Below are 13,845 nucleotides of genomic sequence, written 5' to 3' on the forward strand. Positions count from 1 at the left end.
CTCTCTCTCTCTCTCTCTCTCTCTCTCTCTCTCTCTCTCTCTCTCTCCTCTGTCTTTCTTTGATCCTGTTTCTTAGAAAGATGAACAACTGTTATAGTATTCCCATGCACTTCTCAAATATAAGCTCTTCTGATTCACACATAAAGCTCTTCACCATCTGGCTTCAACTCACTTCTCTCAGCTTATCATTCATTCCTCTACCCTATAAACTCTTTGGTTAAGCCAAATTAGCCTTCTTGTTATTCCTCCTTACATTTGCTATACTATCTCTCACCCCTGCCTTTGGAGTTTCCTTCAAGATACCTTAGCTTCCCTATCCTTCCAGCTGCTAGTGCTTGTTCCCCTCTCCCCCATTACATTGTATTTTTATTTTATTTTTTGCATTACAAACATTCACAAATTATTCACACTTCATGAGAGGTCTTGTAACAAAGTAAAAAAAAAGGTAAGTGAAATGGATATTGTATTTATTTTAAATATATTCACTATGTACTTATATTTGTATGTGTTGTCTCCCTCAATAAAATGGGGAGTTCCTGAAGGCCTGAATTGTTTTATTTTTGTCCTTGTATCCCGAGGGCCTAACATTGTACTCGGTACACAATAAATGCCTAATAAATTTTTTAATTGATTAATAGTAGTCATAATAATTCTTTGTTAATGTTTTTTGAATGAATGAGAATGCTATGAAGTAACATAAAATTCAGTGCAGGGCATAGTACCTGGCACATGGTAGGCATTTAAATTACTGCTTACTGAATTGAAATGTGAAATACTATCTAGTGGGCTTGTTGGGCACAATATATAGGTAATTCCAGTGGGTCTAGCTGCCCTCTGAGGTGCTTTCCAACTCTGAAATTCTGTAAAATAAGTTTGTGGGTACAGAAGAAAATGGAATTGAGGAATAGTCTGGTACATTAAATCAGACGAAGCTTTTTGGAATAGATAAGTGGTTTTGTTATATCTATAATGGCCTCTATTCTCATTTTCATGGTGGGAGAGACTATGGCATAGAAAGACAAACAGATGGTTTACCAAGGGCTGGCAGGAACTCAGGGGTCATCATCCATTCTACTAGTCTTTGGCTTCTAGGCAGTAGGATACCAAAACCATTCTTGGAAGCTCTGAAATGCAAATTGCATATTTCAGTTTATATCAGGAATCTTCTTGCATTACAACTGTCTACATTTTTGCTTTTTTTCCCGCAAAGACTTTTGAATTCAGTTGCATAACCCTGAGGGGACAAAAGGGGGAAAGGACTGTCAGCTATGGCTTAGAAGAAGCTTGAGGTATCTAGTATGCCATCATCTAGTTTTTGAATTTTTCAACTTTACCAAGGTTAAGGAACTTGATTTTAGTTACTTGACTTTATGCTGAATGGGTTGCTCATATTCAGCATATTCTCACAATAACTTTTTTTTTCAACCTGCCAGAACAGAAGCAGGATGTTAATGTTGCTTTTGTTAAAGTAAGCCCTGGTTTTAGTTAGAGGGAAAGGAAAAATCAGCTGTAATTATATGGTGAGGGCAACCTTTCCTTTCTCTCTCCCTGAACTTTGAGTATGTCTCTCAGTAAAGCTGCTTTGAACAAAAGTATCATTGAAATCCAGAATCAGACAGTTGAATTTTCTTTTTCTGAATTATCAGGTGAGTTCCAGGGTTGAGGAATATATCTCACCCTAAGGCCCTTCATTTATTGTTTGGCTTTCACTTACTTCTAAGGTAATTTTGCCCTGGTGGCCGGCATGGAGCTAGGAAATCCACAATGGAATTTTAAAAAGTTACTTTTATATTTTCCCTGAACAAGAATATCTTTTTATCTTCTCATCTCCCCTCACCGTTGTGGAAAAAAAGATAAAACTCTTGTAAAAAATATTAATAATGAAACAAACAAAAAATTTGTGCATTGACTGTGATAAAAACATATATTTCACCTCTTTACCAGGAAATGTGTAGCATGCTCCATAATTGGTCCTCTGGATTTATGGATGGTTCTTTCATTCTGATCATTCAATGTTTTTTGTCTTTATGATGCTGTTGTATAAATTTATTTCTTGGTTCTGCTCACTTCACTCTGCATCAGTTCATGCAAGTCTTCCTGGGTTTCATCGAAACTGTCCACTTCATTATTTCTTATGATGCAATCAATATTCTATTACACTCATAGTCACAGTCAACAAATATTTCTTAAGCACCTACCAGGTGTCAGACACTGTACTAAGTACTGGGCTGCAAAGGATGCCAAAAAATAAGAATTCTTGCTCTCTAGGAGATCATAATTGATTCTACAATTCCCCTTAATTTCCATTTATTTACTTACACCAAAAGTAGAGCATTTTCTATGAATATGTCTCCTGATACAGACTTTTAGGTCTCCTTCATTATGGTTTCAACTTACCATCTAGCTTTATCTAATAATCCCATCCATGCATTCTTCATTCCAGTCATGCAGAGCTGCTCTGTTTCTCATTCTCTTCCTCCTTTTGATTTTTTTCTATGCTTTTGCTCACAGTTTTCATCTGTAGGTTCCTAGACCTATATATTCTTATCTAATCTTACCTTGAGCTTTATTCAGTCTCATATTACTAACTGATGTTTGGATTATATTCTCCCTCTCTTCACAAAGTCATCATTTTCAGAAGGCTGTAGCTTTGGTTAATACCAAAATCAGATGTTTCCTCTGTTAAACCTTAATTAAAGGAGTCTCTATTGTTACCATGTCACAAATAAAAGTGATCTAGTTTGAACTAGAACTTGGGTCTCCTGGGCTTCTACTCTTTCCACCATTCAATAACACTTTGCCTGTCCTTTTTTTTTGCATTTACCTCACTCCTACTTGTGAGATAGTAATTTGTGTACCCTTACATTACATTTTAAATTTTATCAGAGCATAGATAGCCTTTGTTTTAACTTTGATGAAATAGCACTTTCATGTAATGGCAAGTATTTAGAGACCCCTGATCTTTTATAGATGGAGGTCTTCCCAATGGAACATTCGTAGAGCTGTGCTGGCCTTGCCTTGCCACTTTTGGTTAAACATGATCTCTGTGCTGAAGGACCTATGCTTTGGGATAATGCAACAATCCTCTTATTAGTTTTGTGACCCCCCAAAATGGCAACAAAGAGTGCCTTATTAAAGAGGATTGGCCATCAAATCGGGAAGGACTTCCTATTCAATATCCTTTTTTTTTTTTTTTAAACCCTTACCTTCCGTCTTGGAGTCAATACTGTGTATTGGCTCCAAGGCAGAAGAGTGGTAAGGGTAGGCAATGGGGGTCAAGTGACTTGCCCAGGGTCACACAGCTGGGAAGTGTCTGAGGCCGGATTTGAACCTAGGACCTCCCGTCTCTAGGCCTGATTCTCAATCCACTGAGCTACCCAGCTGTCCTATTCAATATCCTTTTAAATGAGAACTATCTGCTATTCTTTTTTCTCTATCATGAACGTATGATAAGAAATTCTCTCCCTTCGGGATTTTCATGAAGAAGGGTGGAGACCTTCTGCTTGCTAGAAGATACAGTGGCTTCTCACACGTGGTAGTAATGCCACTTGGGTAAATCTGAACTCAGGTCTCTACCTGCTTCTTCTGCTTTGGTGTTTCTTTCTCTAAACATAGGAGATCTAACTATAATATTGAGAAGGATGTTTCCACACTTGAAGTTAAGCTTATAAATTCAAGAGGTCCTCATGACAGCTAACTCCATCTCTGACTTCTCTTGCTGTTTTCACTCCTGGTTATTGCTACCTTGTGCCCACTCTTAGGATAGGAAGAGTTATTTTGTCAATCAAAGTCGAGCACTCATCAATCTCAAGGTCAAGGTAATAACCCAAGCAATGTCAAGGGAGTGTAATATTTTCATTTCTAGTACCTAATCCAAAGTAAATGCTTAAAGATGTTGAACTGAGCTCTTCCTAAAGGTAAGCTAAAGCCACTGGTAGATACTTTGCTAATTGAAGTGAAAGAATGACGAGGTTGATCAGATTGTACAGTGAAAAGACAGCTGAACTTCAAAGTCATGGAAATGAAGTTTGAATTCCTGTTCTGATAAATGTTACCTTTCTGACCTAAAGCTGATCACATTATTTCTCTAGAGATCTTATCAATAGATCTATGATCCTATGAACACACAGCTGGAATAAGCTCTTCAGACCATCAAGATCAGGGTTACTAAATCTTTTGTGACATGGGCCCCATTGGTAGTCTAGTAGAAGCCCTGTAGACTCCTCAGAATAGCGCTTCATGAATAAAAGATATATACAATAAAATACACAGGAATTCAAAGGAAATAAAATATATTGGCATGTGGCTACTGAAATATTTAAAAATAAAACAATTTCCTGGGCTTAATGTTAAGAATGCCTCATCTACAGCCATGAATGACTTAGCTATTCTGAGCAAGACAATAATCTAAGACAATTTCAGAGAAGTGATGATGAAAAATGCTGTCTACTTCTAGAGAAAGAATTGATAGAGTCTGAATGCATATTGAAGCATACTATTTTTCACTTTGTTTTCTTTGTGCTTTTAAAAATTTGTATGTCTTCTTCCACAGCATGACTAATTCAGAAATATATTTTACATGATTGCACATACATAACTTACACCTAATTGCTTATTTTCTTGGGGAAGAGGGAGAAAAGGAAAGGAAGAAGACAATGTTGAACTCGAAATTTAAAAAAGGGAATGTTAAAATTTTTACATGTAATTGAGAAAAATAAAATATTTTTGAAAAAAAAGAACATTTGATTTAGACCAGTACCATCATTTGATAGGTGAAAAAAATGAGACTCAGAGAAATGAGTGATCCTCCCATAGAATGTAAGTGTTTGAAGACAGATTTTTTCTTTTTGTCCAGGTAACCCCGAAGGCCTAGTATAATGACTTTCAAATAGTCAGCATTAAATACTTGTTCAATTAGTTTTACCATAGGTTACTCAGTTAGTTGGTGGCAAAACTGGGATCAGAACCTAGATCTCCCCCTTCTGTTTACCACATTTGAAAGGTCCCTTCTCTCTTCCTTTCCATCTCCCCCACCATCAGCACTGCCCACATTCCTAAGATTTGATTATCTTTTTCTGCAAAAACAGCAGAAATACCTTTCCATTCTGCTCACACACCTTGTACAAATTCCTGATGATTTCTAGGATTACCAACTATCTTTTTGTGGGCAGTTACATTCCTGTCATGATTAGGAAGTAAATTTAATTCAATCAGTCAGCTGAAGAGGCAAGGAACTTTGCAATTTGTCTGTGAATTTGTTATTAAATGTTTGGTTCAACTTTCTTTTCCTGTGCAATGGGATAATAATGCCGTATGCTTGTAAAGTGTTTCTTCCATTTCAAAGTACTTTACATCCATTATCTTGTTTGTTTTTTACAACATCCTAGTGGGGTAGGAGTGGATAGAAGGAAGTATTCTTTTCTTTTCTTTTTTTTAAAACCTTTATCTTCTGCCTTAGAATCAATACTGTGTATTGGTTCCAAGGCAAAAGAGTTGTAAGGGCTAGATGATGGGAGTTAAGTGCCTTGCCCATGGTCTCATAACTAGAAATTGTGTGAGGTCATATTTGAACCCAGGACCTCTTTTCTATAGACCTGGTTCTCAACCCACTGAACCACCTAGCTGTCCCTCTCTTTTGTTCTTTAGCAATAACAAAACAGAGACTCTCAGAGATCCTAGATTCAGAGCTAGAAGAGACTTCAGGGGTTATCTAGTTCAATTTTTATTGTTCAAAGGAAGAAACAGAAGACAAGAGAGGTATAATGGTTTGTCCAAGGTCTTGCAGGTAGCAAGCAGAAAAGCTCTTATTTGAACTTTGGCCATAGGATCAAACAATCACAGATAAAGAGATTGAAGGAACCTCAGAACTCTTGTGGGTCAATTCATTCTATTTTCAGATGAGGACACTGAAGCCTCAAGGAGGCTAAGTGATCAGAGGAGGACAAACCCAAGTCCTTTGATTCTAAATCCGACTCTTTCTGGTGTACCACATGTCACAAATCAAGATAATATAGTTTGAATTAAAACTTAGGTTTCCAGGAATTCTTCTCTTCCCACTACTCAACGTTTTCACAAAGCTTTGAGAATCCATTGTAGACACCCTTCATCATAATTTGTTCATCTATTAGTGAGACTCAGAGCTCTTAGAAAACCATGAAATGTATCTTTCCTTTTGATCTTCTAGAAGTGGTGAATTTTTTAATCTTTAGGACAGCAGAAGTGGGAAGATTTTTCTCCTTTTTATGATTCTAAAGGGTGTGTTATTACAACCAGTCAAGATGGAAGGAATGATTTTTCTCATTGCCTGATGTTTCTATCAGTTAGGTTATGAGTTAGCCCTTTTGGATAGAGTGTTATCTCTGCCGTCAGAGGTACATACATTCAAATCTAGTTCCAGACATTTAATAATTGGTGTGATCTTGGGCAAGTCACTGACTCTCCATTTTTTTTTCAATAGCTTGGTTTCAACTTCATGCCTCCCCTAGGAGAAGTCAATCACCTGAAATCTCATCACCATGAAGACCAACTCAGTTTTTTTTTAATATTCAGTATCTTCTTAACTCTCTTAGTTGCCTCTCCCCTCAGATTGGTGAGCTGGAGAGTGGAACAATAAACTCTTCCAAAAGTCTTCTTTTATAAAAGACTCAGAATTTTCCAAGTAACTTTCCATTTTCTAGTAATGACTTTGCTTGGTTTTGACTCCATCTCTTTTTTTGTATTGTTTATCCTAATAGCTTGTAAACTTCATAAGGGGCAAGGAGTGTTTTTTTTTTCTAATTTGTATCCCTAATACTTAGCATTATACCTGGGACATAATAGGTATTAAGTAATGTTTATTGACCTGAAAACTTAACCTCTATCTGACTTAGTTTCCACATCTGTATGCGCATAATAATAGTATAAGGGCTGTGGAGGGGATAAAATGAGGTAATATTTGTAAAAGAACTTTGAAAATCTTAAAGTACTACATGAATGATATAATAATTATTATCGTAGAAGAAAAGGAAACAATTCTTAGATCAGTGCAAGAGTGAGAAGCATTGACTCATGATGTACGAATCACAGGAGAATTTAAACGCTATGTAATACACTTTTCTTTAAGAAGAACTGGAAACCTGGAGGCCAATTCTTTGCTCATGATTACACAGTTATTGGAAGAAATGGGACTGCAAATCTGATCTCCTGATGCCCCTTAGAGTATTTTTTTCTTCTATGCTATCTCTGAATAATATGCATGCAGTGGACATTGCTTTACCTTTATTCTTCAGTTTTTTGGCTTATAAATGTTTAATGATCTCCTCAAGACTGGAGCAGAAGGATGCCCTTCTAGCTCTCAAAATATGATTCTATGAAGGGGAAAGGTCACTCCCATCTTTGGATCTGAGGTGGCCACTCGAGTTGAGAAGAAAGCAGTATAAATTTTCAAAACATAACTGAGAGAGATTCATTACCAGAGCAGAGACCAAAGGGCAGATAACCTGTTCTAGTTGAAGTTGAAACAAAGAAGTCTGGGCACTAATTCTGATCTTCCAAATTGTAGTTGCTTATTATGACCCTTGATGGTGCTACAGTGACCATTTATTCATGGGGTCTTCCTCCTGACTTAACCATGACAGGTAGGGTATGTACTCATATAGCCTGTTCATTGTGTCTGCAGAGTGCCTCAACTTCAGTACATTGTGGAAGATAATCTGGTCAAGAATACATTAACATTGATCACTTTGTAAAATTGTGAAAGGGAATTTTTTTAATCTTAACTTAATCAATCAAGTTCTTGGAGTGTTCCACCCTTTTAACTTAATCAGTCAGGAACTCTAGGATCCTTTCATAAAAGTTCACACCCTCATAGGGGAGGTGGATCCTATAGGTACTGCCCCTTGGGTAATGCCAGGCAAATTAAGAGACTTTGATTGATTCCTGAGATGTGACAGGGAGACCTGATGGGTAGAGAAAACTGGGTATAAGCGGGAGCCTCTGGGACCCTCGGGGTCTTTTGGGGCTCAGTCTTTTGTGGTGTGGCTCAGCTTGATGAGGCATTCAATTCTGCCTTGGATTCAGCTTTGGTGGCTTGAGGAGTTTGGCTTAGGTGACTTGCTTGGGTTGAGGAGACCCTGGCCAGAGACACTGGTTCTTTGGCTCTTCTCCTGTCTTCAGTGGGACACTCTCTTTGGTCTGAAGGCACTTGGATCTGGACTTAGGGTATTTAGCTAGGCAATATTTTCTACCTCCTTCCTACATCCCCCAACTCCCACTATCTCTATCTTGCTGTTATAAAGCTACTAAAGCTACTAATAGCCTTGTGACTTAAGAGTTAATTTTTATAAATGGCAACCACAACAATTTTTAAAATTCTTATATTTGCCAAAAACCTTTTAATTCTTACAAAATGACTTTTGAATTTTTGTATACCCAAAACCACATTAGCTCTAATATCTAGGGCACAGCAGCTGGGTTCTTTCCTCATTGATCCAGAGAATTTTTGGAGCCTAGGAGGAACCTTAGAGGCAGAGATATATAGATAAATGACACCTAGTGTTTAATAGTAGAGCTGAGCAAAGAACCAGGTTCTCTAGACTTCTAACCCAGGGCTCTTCCTACCATGACTTCCTACTATGGCTCATCTATTTTGGGTCAGATTTATTTATCCAAGACTAACCCTAGACAAAATTTCAGCCTATTCAAAGCTCTAAGCCACTTCAGCTACAATGTTATGAGAGAAAGTCTCTACTAAACTCACTTATACTAAGGTATAATGTAATAGGGACAATAAGAACAGTCAGGTAGAGTTCTAATCAGAAGTAATATCATAGTGGAAAGCATATTTAGTATAATGTTAGACAAACTGGGTTTGAATTCTATAGTTATGTATGATGTTAGATGACTGAGTTACTGTGCTCTACTAGAGAGAATTTTGAATTTGTAGTTAAGACCTAGGCTCAAGTAAGCATTTTAGAGGAAGTTAGGTGACATGATGGAAAGTACTGTATTTGGAATCAGGAAGATTTGAGTGCAAGTCTTTCCTTAGACACTTACTAAGCTGTTTGATCTTGGGTCAGTCAACCTTTGGCTGACTCTGTTTTCACACAATTATGATGTCCAATCATATCCCACATTATTATGTACATTTCCTAAAATGGGCATAATAATTGTATCAATTTCCCTGAATTATTGTGAGGATCAAAAAAGACAAAAATATAAACACTATGTGAAAACTAGCAATTATTATTATTATTTTAGTTTTCTAGTATTGATTTTCTCTTCTGCAAAATAAAGGTAATGATATTTGTTGAAATAATCATAGGAGAAAATGTATATAAAGTACTTTTTAAACCTTCATATAAAATGCTATCTCTTAAGCTATTAAACCCAATATATGGAACAGTTGTAAGGAAAATATTTTGAAAAACTCAAGTACTTTATAAATTTTAAGGGGTAACTCCATGGCTTAGTGCATAGAGCCCTGGGCTTGGAATCGGAGGAAGACATCTTCTTGAGTTCGAATCTGGCCTCAGACACATAACAGCTGTGTGAACTTCAGTGAGGCATCAGGAAGACATCTTTTCTGAATTCAAATTCTAGTTCAAATCTGGCTGCAGTAGCTGAGCTATACTTAGTAGCTGTATGACTCTGGATAAGTCATTTAGCCCTATTTGCCTCCATTTTTTAGTTACAAAATGATCTACAAAAGGAAATAGCAAACTACTCTAGTATCTGTCTTTAAATGAAAATCTCAAAAAGGGCACCAAAGAGTTGGCTATGATTGAAACAACTGAATATACTAAATGTATTTTAAGAGATTAACAGGACTAAAGTAAAGTGATATATATGTATTTGTAGATTTATTATATGTATATATAAAACTATAGAGAGGTTCAAAATGAAATCACTATGTCAGGGTCAATGTACACTGTGTCAGCCTGGCTGATCTAACCAATATGGACTTAGGAGGTTTTATCATAGGTAAAGCACAAATAGCCCATTGGAACATTTGGGATGAGAAGGCTCTAAATTTCTGCATCTTACATTTCTTTTGTGCTTCTCCAATTCTGTTTTGCTTCTAGGCCCTTCTTTGATGTGGGCACTCCATGCTGGAATGTTCTGTGCCAGTGTCTTCCTTGTCTTGCAATCAATACTAAAATTCTTTAGAGAATCCTTGAGAGTGTCCTTGTATCATTTCTTCTGAGCTCTATGTGAGCACTTGCTGTATGTGAGTTCTCTGTAAAATAGTCTTTTAGGAAAACATCCATTTGGCATTTGAACAATGCGAGCAGCCCATCAGAGCTGTGTTCTCTGCAATAGAGTCTGAATGCATGTCAGTTCAGATGGAGAAAGAACTAAAGAAATAATAATAACAGCAATAATAGGATTGAGGTGTCATGGAAAGAATTCCTGAATTGGAATAGGAAGACCTGGGTTTGAGTCTATCCTCTTATTATTTTCAGTACCTTGGTCAGCCTAGTTACTTTGCCTCTCTGAGATTATAATCCTCATCTGTAAAGTGGGATAATAATAGTATTTACTTCACAGGTTTGCTATGAAGATCAATTGAGATTTATATATATGTGTGTATATATAAATATATAATACTTAAAGTGATATATTAACATTATCATTTCTAAAATAAGGAAAATAATGCCTTCATATTATACTATACATGATAATGTAAAATATTTATTATATATAATGTTATATATAAAAATAACTTTATATAGTTGATGTATACAAACCACTTTGCAGATATTATTATCACATAATATCACGATCCATTTTACAATTGACGAAACTGAGATTCAGAGTGAAGTGATTTGTCCAGGGTGATAATAAGTGACAAAGGTAGGATTTAAATTCAGACCATTGCCTTTAGTGTCTCCAGCATCCTAACCATTATTCCATCCTGCCTATCAAATGGTACAGATGAAATAAAATGCTTTGTACTCCTGAAGTGCTATGGGCTAGTCAATTAATACTCTCTGATAATATCGTTATCTTTTCAGGGTCACCATTCAAAACCTTGGCAAGTACTAACATTATAAGCTTAAATGTTTCTGGGCAGATAACACTGTATACTCGTTGAAATTAGGGATTGTTTCAGCCTTTGTTTTTACATCCTTGGTGCCTAGCGTAATGCCTGGTATATAGGAGGTGTTTAATAAATGTTTGTTGGTGGATTGGGCATTCCTTGAGGGAACCATATTCTGAGGTTGATCCAGCTCTTCTTCTGAGATAGAGACTACCTTGCTTGAGACTTCAATATTTTTTATCAGCAAATTCTAAAGGTTCCTTAGTGAACCCAGATGGATCAAGTTGCTTCCACGCCAATATTTGTCTGTTTCATGGTGGTAGAATGTACCAGACCAAGGACCCATGAGACAGAAGGTCCAAGAGACCCAAGCTGATCAGCTAAAGAGCACGGTCTATTTAGATCACTGGTAATCCGACTTTAGCAAGGGCGTATTCTTGCCCTGGTGAAAGGAGTCCTGGGTGAGGCTAGTCATAGCTTCAGGGCTGTCTATCAAGAAAAATGGCAGCTTGCAGCAAGGATGCCAAAGACCAAAGGGTCAGGAGGGATGGATTTCCTTTGCTGCTCATGAATGGGTCCTTTGAGCCCAGACTGAAGCATAAGCCTTGACTCCCAGGAACATTGCTCTGTATTAACACAGCTTGCTTTCTTCTGGGAGCTCAGATCCTTTTCTACACAGCCCAGGGAGGTGATGGAGAATGCATTTCCGCCAGCCTGAGATAAGGAAGAAAATATTCCAGCTGGTAACTATGAGTGATACAGATTCAAGTGGGTGAGACCGGGGAGGCGGGTTTGCTCTGTTCTCTAAAAGCTGATAAACTTGGACTTTCCCTATTCAGTGGAGGAAGTGAATGCTAGGGCTGGGGAGTAAAATTATTGATCTCTAAGGGATTGCCTTGGCCCCTTACCACCTATCTTTCAGGGTTGTTATGAAGAACAGGGATTGTAAACTCAAAATCAAAGGATCCTCACCATGGCAGATTGCTACCTGGTTATACCTTGGTAGATAAGATCTAGCCAACTGCCTGATACACTTAGAGATTTAAGTGACTTACTCAGAGTTATCCAAGTAATAAATGTAAAAAGCAGAATTTGAATGTAGGCTTTCAAGATTCTAAGCGTAGGTCCATGGGACTTGTAAAACACATATGCAAGTTGTAAACTAAAAATGCAAAATAATAAAATCAATATGAATTGTGGTTAAAAGTAGGATATGTACTGGAAAGAGCACTGCCTTTGGAATCTGATGACTTGGGCTCATCCTTCTGGCTTTGTCATTTCACTAGCTGTGCAAGTCTCTTATCTTCTCAGAATTATAGTTTTCTCATTAACAGAATGTGAATAATAATTTCTTTGGAACCTAGTCTCGTGGGTTGTTCTAAGAATCAAATTATAGAATGATTTTTAGACCTTCAAACATTGCAGAAATGTCAGTTAGCCTACTTTTCAGTTATCTTAAATGAATGGAGCAGCTTAGATGGCACAGTGGATAGTACTGGTCCTAGAGTATGGGGGCATGATATTTAGCAAAACACTTAGTCTCAGTTTCTTCATTTGTTAAATGGAGCCAATAAAAGTACCCGTCTCCCTGTTCTGATGATGAAATGCAAAACTTGAAGTGTCATATAAATTACCACCTTTTGATTACCATTAAAGTGTCTTTCAGAGCCTTAATTACTTCATTTATAAAATAGGGGCAACTCATTAGATAATCTCTGAGGTCATCTCTGCTCTAAAAATTCTAAGGTTAATTTCTAAAATCCCCTATGATTTTATGTAGGTGGGCACCGCAACAGGCAGGTAGGAGGAGGCACAGGAGATCATTGGATACCTGTTTATTCGATGATACTCCATTTTCTTTTCCTGACACTTAAAATGGACATTAATATTAAAGACATTGGGTTTGAATCCTGTTTCTGGCACTTATTATCTGTGTAATCACAGACAAATCAGTGCACCTCTGAAACTCATTTTCTTCCTCTGTGAAATCAGGGGATTGGACAATATGACTTTTAAGGGTCTTTCCAGTTCTAAATCTATAAACACAATCCTTAGAGAACTAGATTACTTTGAATTGATCAAGGGGCCCCTTGAGAAGTTGTGGCTGGGAACTTTCAGGGGATTGAGAGGAGCTGGGAAGAATTAGAGAGGAGGAAGCACAGCTCTCCCCTTTAACCAGTTTCTGTGCAATTCCAGTTAATGGAAACGTGAACTGTTTGAACCTCAACTTCATCTCCTGGTTACTTTTTACTCATATCCTCACCTTTAACTTCAGCAATGAGATGTCTTCCATGATGAGGCTGATGTGCCCTGCTGAGTTTTATTGGAGGGGAGCTTAGATGACTTTTAAACATTAACTGGACCCCTGTTCTTTGGATGAAAAAGAATCCATCAACTTGGTCAAATTGAGGTCATCATTTGAAACTTTCAAATTAGTTAGTCAATATTAACCAGCTAGGAGTGTTTGATTAACAGTATGACGGAGGTTATTAATTACTATTTGATACTCTTCAAATAAAAAAAATGGCCCCCACTATTTCTACAAAAAGAAACATCACCACTAATGGTTTTTGCTCCTTTGTAAATATGGTACAATAGGTATAAAAGCTTATTTGCCAGAGCTGTTAAAATAAATAAATGAATAAATAGTGTATGGTCATGGTTTGTAGGTGTTAGAGTAAGAATAATCCAATCAGGAAACATTAGAGATGGAGGGGACCTCAAAGGTCAACTAGTATAATTTTCTCATGTTAGAGAGGAGGAAACTGGAGCCCAGGAAATGGAAGCAATAATTATGGGATAAAATTAACTCGCCTGTATGGTGT

This window comes from Gracilinanus agilis, chromosome 1 (assembly GCF_016433145.1).
Source record: "Gracilinanus agilis isolate LMUSP501 chromosome 1, AgileGrace, whole genome shotgun sequence".
Taxonomy (NCBI): domain Eukaryota; kingdom Metazoa; phylum Chordata; class Mammalia; order Didelphimorphia; family Didelphidae; genus Gracilinanus; species Gracilinanus agilis.